The sequence below is a fragment of the Oncorhynchus keta genome, chromosome 4 (genome assembly GCF_023373465.1).
Source record: "Oncorhynchus keta strain PuntledgeMale-10-30-2019 chromosome 4, Oket_V2, whole genome shotgun sequence".
Lineage (NCBI taxonomy): Eukaryota > Metazoa > Chordata > Actinopteri > Salmoniformes > Salmonidae > Oncorhynchus > Oncorhynchus keta.
In genome coordinates this window covers 55091797-55100464 of record NC_068424.1, presented here as the reverse complement: position 1 = coordinate 55100464, position 8668 = coordinate 55091797, and the positions used below count along the sequence as shown (strand labels likewise).

The 8668-nt window shown below is 39.7% G+C and overlaps 1 protein-coding gene across 2 annotated transcripts in view; it reads left to right on the top strand.

The window, feature by feature from the left end:
• The window catches only part of LOC118378590 (phospholipid-transporting ATPase ABCA1-like), a 51702-nt gene that overhangs the window by 1849 nt on the left and 41185 nt on the right, over nt 1-8668 (top strand). Inside the window, exon 1 of one of the 2 annotated variants that reach the window (XM_035765573.2) lies at nt 7771-7989. The exons of the other annotated variant lie outside the window; for it this stretch is intronic. The gene's annotated coding sequence lies outside the window, so the exon portion shown is untranslated. Of the gene's footprint in view, nt 1-7770; nt 7990-8668 lie in introns of those variants that run through there. 2 annotated transcript variants of the gene reach the window in all.

Sequence of the window (8668 nt, the reverse complement as noted above, 5' to 3'; positions counted from 1 at the left end):
ATGCCAGTCTGAAGGCAGAAAGAGGGGCCTTTGTTGCATTGTTTTCTGTTGTACCAGGGAGAGAGTGCGCTGTGTGTGTGTGTGTTTGTGCGCGTGAATGTGTGTGTGATGTTTATTTTTAAGGCTGTAATGGGTGAGTGCATTATCAACCTTTGGCATGCCTTTTTAAAATATCGGGATTGGAGCGATACAGTATGTGTCCAAAGTACTAAATTAGTAGTGTAGTAGTTTGTTTTTCTTGTCCTTTTCGATTATCAATCCCTGTTTTTACCATCAACTGTAGGGCCACAATTTAGACAACACATTTCTAAACAAATTCAGTGTTCTCTGTATTTGTTTTGATGTAATTGTACATAACGACATGTACATGATTATAATGGATTAATGGGCAACATTTGATGAGATCATTCCGTATGTGATTTCTCTTTGTACAATACAAATGTCTTGCCATTTTGGTTTCAGCCACTAGGGGGAAGTCACACCTTGTGTAAAATAAGTTTGAGAAGTCGGCAGTAAAGTGGAACCAACAGCAAAAGATGAGACGGATGGAGTTGTCAAAGATTCAGGGCGTCTCAATAGTCTGAACTGGCTACCTCACTCGTCACCTTGACTACATTTGTTTGTACATTGATCTAAAAACCAATCTCACAGCTCACTTAGATCACTCCAGGTGAAGGAAAGGAAGTAAAGAAAGCGGACATCTTTGAACTATTTAGCTGCATTAGTGTCTCACTTACGAGAAGATCTACATAGTACATGGTAGCAAAACTACAACAATTGTCCCCTTTTGCACTCCTATCTGTGAGCTACTATGATATGTCTAGGCATTCCATTAAAACAGCAAATCAGAGGTTTTGAGAAAGGCCTATGTATAAACCAGACTAAATAACAGAGTTCATCTTGTTTTAGGGAGTGGATCTCATGACTATCTAGATGACTAAATGTGACGACACAGCATTTCAACTAAATGTGCCATCCTCACTTGTCATGCTTTTTTTGGACAATATCTCCTGAGTCAACCATTGCTTTTTGTTTGTCCCTATATGTGTGTGGTGGGCTCCAAATCTGTAGCTCGAACCTTTCACTTCCATTTGTTACCTAATATGTAGCATATTATTTAGCAGTCTTTTTGCAGTAGGGGGCAGTTTCTTGTTTTTGTTGGCCTAGTGTGTAATGAGGCAGTGTTTGGTGAGAGCCTCCCATTTGGTGGGTCATTCAGACCCTGTGTAATGGGTCTGATTCGTTACGCTCTGGTAGTTTTTAATAGACTCCATTGTTACCAGGGTACCCTCAGAAAAACAAGATGAAATTCACAATTTTCATTCATCTGCTTGCTCTGCCCTCATAGCCTCAAATTGAAGTGTTTTACAATTTTCTTTGCAGGACCACCAGGACTACAAGTTAAACACAAAACAATTTGACATATACAGTTGCATTTATTAGTTTTATTGATGAATGTCAAAAAGAATGTCTGCCAAAGAAACAACATGATGAAAAAAAAGACTAAGAATTCTGTAAGTACAGCTTGTTTGCTCAGTGGGAAATTAAAATCAAACTAGACAGTGACAACTGTGGCGTTTGTGACAGCAACTGTGACCTTATTACAGTATAGACACTGGGATTTCCTATGATCTATGTACTGTAGAAGAACCTGTTACCTTCTAACGACACTTGTGTGGCTTGTGAGCATCTTAGAGCAAACAAGTTATGTGTTCGTGAGAGTCTTTTGATATGTCATACTAGTTTGTAGCACAAAACGTTATGACTTTACATACGTTTTTGTAAGGAGAACCATTTTTGGGATCAGCCCAGTCTCAAACACTGCTCTAGCTTAGCTTCCGTTAATCACATACTCATTTTTTATTTATTTATCCTTTATTTAAACTAGGCAAGTCAGTTGAGAACAAATTCTAATTTACAATGACGGCCTACCCCGGCCAAACCTGGACGATGCTGTGCCAATTGTGTGCCGCCCTATGGGACTCCCAATCACGGCCGGATGTGATGCAGCCTGGATTCAAACCAGGTACTGTAGCGACGCCTCTTGCACTGAGATGCAGTTCCTTAGACTGCTGTGCCACTCGGGAGCCCCAAATGATTGGTACCAGTGGATGCAGAAGAAATAGACCAATCCAAAGGTACAACCCAGCAGTCTCAAACACACAATGTATTAAAGGGCTGAGAAGTCCAAAACATGCCGGTGTTACTGTGGGACTCAATATTTAATAGACCAGGGTATTTCATTAAAGCAAGACGGTTTATAGTGTGACTATATCAGCAATGTTTTAATGGCACCATGGGTTAAGAGCAAGTGTTAAATGTGCCTACAGTAGTAACCTAAGAGATGGTTGTATTAGATATCTCAGATTACAGTCTCGCTTACAGTTTATGGTTTGATGTATGTCCCAGTAAAAACTCTGGCTCTAATCAAAAACCTATTTGGAAGATTAAGTCAGTTCATTTTTTTTATCACACAATATGAAACCTATTAATGTAGTGTAGCATTTGAGAAAAGTCAAGTTCTTAATTTGCGTTATTGTCATGTTAACCCTGTAGTCCTCCCGTTGTGGTGTTGGTCGACTCTTATTTCCTTTTCATCTGACGTCTCCATGTTGACGGCTCAGAATAAAACCTGGTGTTCCTCTGGGCTAGGGGGTATACTGTGGACACACTGCTGAGGTGTGCCGCACTTCCTCAGGTTACATAATACCTACTGTTAATTCCTCCTGGGGCCCGCACACTCAATGTGGAATGGGTCATGAGTCTGCATTGACAAGGGGGGCCTCTGTGTTTACAAGTTTCAGACAAAATGTCAACAGTTCTCTACAGAACATGTTCTCTTGAATAACAATCTATGGTAATGTACACTCGAGAAGAATAAGGTTGAGTAACTTTGACTAAATCCACTGACTTTAATCTTACAATTTACATTCTTGATAGGAATTGCTCATAATAGTTTGAATCTTTCACTATGAGCCTAAAACATATCCAAACTTAGATAAGGTCTATAAAGATTCACGTTTCAACTTTTAATGTCACATGCACAAGTACAGTGAAACGCCTTTTTTGCAAACTCAAAACCCAACAATTAAATAATAACAATATAATACAAGAAAAAAACCACGAGCAATGAGAAGAAATATGAAGAACACAATAAGTAAGCAAGCATGCTATGTACAGGGTCAGTTCCAATACCATATTTACAATGTGCAGGGATACTGGAGCAATGGAGGTAGATATGTATAGGGGTAAGGTGACTAGGCATCAGGATACATTGTTTATCATACAGAGTAGGTAGCAGCAGCTTGCATGTGAGTGTAGAGTCAGTATAAATGTATGTGCATATTATGTGTGAGAGCAGTTGATAGAGTGTGTGTGTGTGTGTGTAAGGCCCTGTGAGTGTGCAAAAATACAAATAAAAGGTCAATAAAGATACAAGGTTAACTCAGTCCGTGTATTTATTTTGTTAGCTATGTATCAGTCTTATTGCTTCGGGATATAAGCTGTTCAAGAGCCTAATGTATATATTTAAAGGCTTTTCTGATTAGATGTGTCTTTTCCATACTGTCTAAACTTTTTGCTGACTCATCACTTGCTATTACATAAGTTTAGTCACTTTGAGCTGGAACATCTGGGTGGGGGCAATTGCAGCCAGGGTCTGATGACATCAGTTCACCTTTCACCTACTTTCACTGAGCAGGGGCCAAGTTACTATAGAATGTCTGAAACATCCTGTGAAAAAGGCCGAAATCGATAGCAGGTAGCCTACCCAATTAATACTTAACTCTTAAAACATAGTCGTTACGCTCCTCTAGTCTAAGGTAGAGCTTTTACACATCTATTATGTGATTCAGCAGACAATGAAACCATGTTATTACCTGTTTACATGCTCTACCTCATCTTGTCTTATAGCCTATGTGGTTTTGCAAAAGTCAGGAGAATTATTTAAATGTACCTCAACGTCACAAGCGATACTATATGTAAGCTGCTATAGTAAAACATTGCTTTTGTAACCTTTCTGATTTAGGGAGCTCCGTCCAGTATTTTTCTTTCACCATATCGCCTACGTGGTGTTGCAGAAGTCATGAGAATTGTTTAAATGTATCTCACAGGGCATACTATATTGACAGTAGTAAGCTATTGTTTTTCGTGCCTTTCTTACACAGGAAGCTATGTGTTTAATTTTTATTTTACCCTAAGTGATCATGAGAATTCTTTAACACAGACCAGTGAACTCCAAATGTTGTTTTTCTTCACCTTTATTTAGCCAGGTAGGCCAGTTGAAAACAAGTTATCTTTTACAACTGTGACCTGGCCAAGATAAAGCAAAGCAGTGCGACAAAAACATCAGAGTTACACATGGGATAAACAAACGTACAGTCAATTACACAATAGAAAAATATATATACAGTGTGTGCAAATGTAGTAAGGTTAGGGAGGTAAAGGCAATAAATAGGCCATGGTGGTGAAATAATTACAATTTAGCATTAACACTGGAGTGATAGATGTGCAAGTGGAGATACCGGGGTGCAAAATAGCAAATAAATAAATAACATTATGGGGATGAGGTAGTTGGGTGTGCTATTTACAGATGGGCTGTGTACAGGTACAGTGATCGGTAAGCTGCTCTGACAGCTGATGCTTAAAGTTAGTGAGGGAAATATGTCTCCAGCTTCAGTAATTTTGCAATTCGTTCCAGTCATTGGCAGCAGAGAACTAGAAGTAAAGGCAGCCAAAGTAGGTGTTGGCTTTGGGAATGACCAGTGAAATATACCTGCTGGATCGCGTGCTACAGGTGGGTGTTGCTGTGGTGATCAGTAAGCTGAGATAAGACGGGACTTTACCTACCAAAGACTTATAGATTAACTGGAGCCAGTGGGTTTGGCAACGAATATGTAGCGAGGGCCAGCCAACGAGAGCATACAGGTCGCAGTGTTGGGTAATATATGGTGGTTTGGTGACAAAACGGATGGCACTGTGATAGACTACATCCAATTTGCTGAGAAGAGTGTTGGAGGCTATGTTGTAAATGACATCGCCGAAGTCAAGAATCGGTAGGATAGTCAGTTTTACGAGGGTATGTTTGGCACCATGAGTGAAGGAGGCTTTGTTGCGAAATAGGAAGCCGATTCTAGATTTAATTTTGGATTGGAGATGCTTAATGTAAGTCTGGAAGGAGAGTTTACAGTCTAACCAGACACCTAGGTATTTGTAGTTGTCCACATATTCTAAGTCAGAACCGTACACAGTAGTGATGCTAGGCGGGCGGGCAGGTGCGGGTAGCAATCGATTGAAGAGCATGCATTTAGTTTTACTAGCATTTAAGAGCAGTTGGAGGCCACGGAAGGAGTGTTGTATGGCATTGAAGCTCGTTTGGGGGTTTGTTAACACAGTGTCCAAGGAAGGGCCAGATGTACTGTATACAGAATGGTGTCGTCTGTGTAGAGGTGGATCAGAGAATCACCAGCAGCAAGAGCAACATCATTCATACATACAGAGAAATTAGTCGGCACGAGAATTGAACCCTGTGGCACCCCCATAGAAACTGCCAGACGTCCTGACAACACGCCCTCCGATTTGACACACTGAACTCTATCTGAGAAGTAGTTGTTGAACCAAGCGAGGCAGTCATTTGAGAAACCAAAGCTTTTGAGTCTGTTGATAAGAATGAGGTGATTGACAGAGTCGAAAGCCTTGGCCAGGTTGATGAAAACAGATTAATACCATAAAATCTTTTCTACTGTTATTTCCCAGTACTAGGCTTCCATTTTTCACATTAATTAGGGACTGAGGCCTGCACTGCAGAGTTCTCCTATTGACTAGAATGAGATGACATCAGCTTGACTTTAGACCACTTGAGGTATGAAAACGTCTGGCAAACTTTGAACTGTTCCTTTTCTGATTAGAGTGTTGGAGATGGTATTCTGAGGATATGCTCTGCCTACAGCTATAAATCCTACTGTGTTGATAAGTTATTGAGCTTTGAGTAGTTGAACTTTGAACCGGCTGAGTGTCCCATTCAGATTGGCAGAATGAAAAGGTCATAATTGATATAATTAAAAAGAGCTACAATGATTGGTTTCATGAATATGCATAACCTAATAGTGTAATTATTTAACTATTTCATGGGCCCTATAATTTCCATCTATAAACATATTTATTTGCACTAATCCAATTCATAGGTGAGAGGCTACGCCATTTCTGGGGAGCAAATTACTGTATTGTCATCAAGGGTAACTTGCTGACTGCAAATCTCTTCAAATCTTTCCTTTCAATGACATTTGTGTTTTTGTCATCGTCACATTGCTTTGGGGAAATGTTTTTAGTCTTTTAAAAAGAACACCCCCTCGGCTGAACTCATTGTTGTTTCCCAAGTGATGAGTCATTAATCATCAGCTTATTTCACAGACAGTGTAGTGAAGAAGGTGCAACAGGAGGCTGAAGAAATTTGGCTTGTCCCTAAAACCCTCACAAACTATTACAGATGCACAATTGAGAGCATCTTGTCAGGCATTATCACCATCTGGTACGGCAACTGCACCGCATGCAACCACAGGGCTCTCCAGAGGGTGGTGCGGTCTGCCCAACACATCACCGTGGGCAAACTACCTGCCCTCCAGGACACCTACAAGCACTTGATGTCACAGGAAAGCCAAAGAAATCATCAAGGACATCAACCACCCGAGCCACTGCCTGTTCACCGAACTATAATGCAGAAGGCGAGGTCAGTACAGGTGCATCAAAGCTGGGACCGAGAGAATGAAAAACAGCTTCTATCTGAAGGCCATCGGACTGTTAAATAGCCATCACTAGCCGGCTTCCACCCGGTTATGCAACCCTGCACCTTAGAGGCTGCTGCCCTATTTACATATATTTGGAATCACTGCCCACTTTAATAATGGAACACTAGTCACTTTAATAATGTTTACATACTGCTTTACTCATCTCATATATATATACTGTATTCTATTCTACTGTATTTTAGTCAATTACACTCTGACATAGCTCTATATAATATTTATATATTGCTTAATTCCATTAGTTTACATTTAGATTTGTGTGTATTGTTGTGAATTGTTTTAGCTACTTCTGCACTGTTAGATACTACTACACTGTTGGAGCTAGGAACACAAGCTTTTCGCTACACCTGCAATAACATCTGCTAAATATGTGTATTTGACCAATACAATTTGATTTGATACATGCAACCTGGAAATGATTGGAAGAAATCAGGGGAAATATCTAATTAATGGTTGAATCTCATGAAAGGTAAACATGACCAGATTATGTTTTGACAGTAAATTATGGGGTTTAATCTAAATCCATGGAAAAAAACATATTCAGCGTCAGTGATTGTTCCGTTTTCATTCTGAATAATCAGAATGAAAATGCGGTTAAGAGCATTGGGCCAGTGACCGAATAGCCGAGCTGGCTGTCGATGTGCCCTTGAACAAGGCACTTCATAAATCCTAATTGCTCCTGTAAATCTCTCTAGATAAGAGGGTCTGCTAAATGACTAAAATGTCAAACTAAAATGTACAGAATTTGTGGAAAGACGATGGCGTATAGGCCTATAACCCAACTGTTTACCCAAACGAAATGTAGTCCCGGGAAGGTTATTTACTACTTTAAATTCATGTAGGTCTATGGTTTTTATTTCGATTATCATTAGTTCCAGATGTTAAGGAGGTCGGGGAGTGCGAGTAGCCCCGAGTCTACATGTGCTCCACTAGGGGGATTTAATCACGGAACATCTCCATGACCGAGAGTAACCCCTGTAGTTCTCCAAGCGGATGTAGCCAAGGTTCACTCCATATAAAAGCTTTTCTAGATCCAGATGATTCTCCTCCTCTGTGTACAGGTCACACATGCCTGGATAACAAGCCAAGATAAAAAAAATATTTCAAAAAGTGGTGAAGAAGTGTGGTTTAGCTTAGGAGGAAACACAATTGATGCTGAAAGGGTCTGATTTCGTGCCTTTGGGAAAAGGTATTTCGATTTTCCACTGATTAATTGTCTGTCATTTGTTTATTATCTTATTTTAATGTTAGTCCTATCTGCTAGAAAGAAAGCTGAAAATATAACGGAGTTATATGGCTATTTTTCTTTTCAACATAGCAAAAAATGTGTTCGTTGTAGGTTTTTTTGTACTTAATTATAAAACACGATGTAGACTAGTCTTCCGTCACATTTACAACCACATTATGTATAGTTATGTAACAGTGATTTACTCATTTAGGAAAAGGACTTCATATTAGATTTTTCCAAGCATGCGGAGAACACGGCATGGCACGAATCTTCTCACCCATTGTGATAAACTGACTTTTAAAAACGATCCCATGTTTTCTATTAAATGACATTCTTTGCAGAGTTATCCCTGTACTTGTTCTACAACATTTTGCCACCAAACAAGTTAATAAACAACTTAGAAACAAGTTACTTTGTTTTTAATTTACAGTAAGGGACGTCAATGTGAAGCCCAGCAAAATAACATGTTATTGAGTCATTTATATTGTCCTATTACCTGCGGGAGTTATCACACAAACAGCCCACCTGGCTCTTGTGAGTACAAAAGACAGGGAGACAATAGCCTAGACTGAGCTTGTCACTTCAAACACCGGTAGAGAAGCTGATAGTAGCGTACGGTAGAGATAGAGGATGCAACATT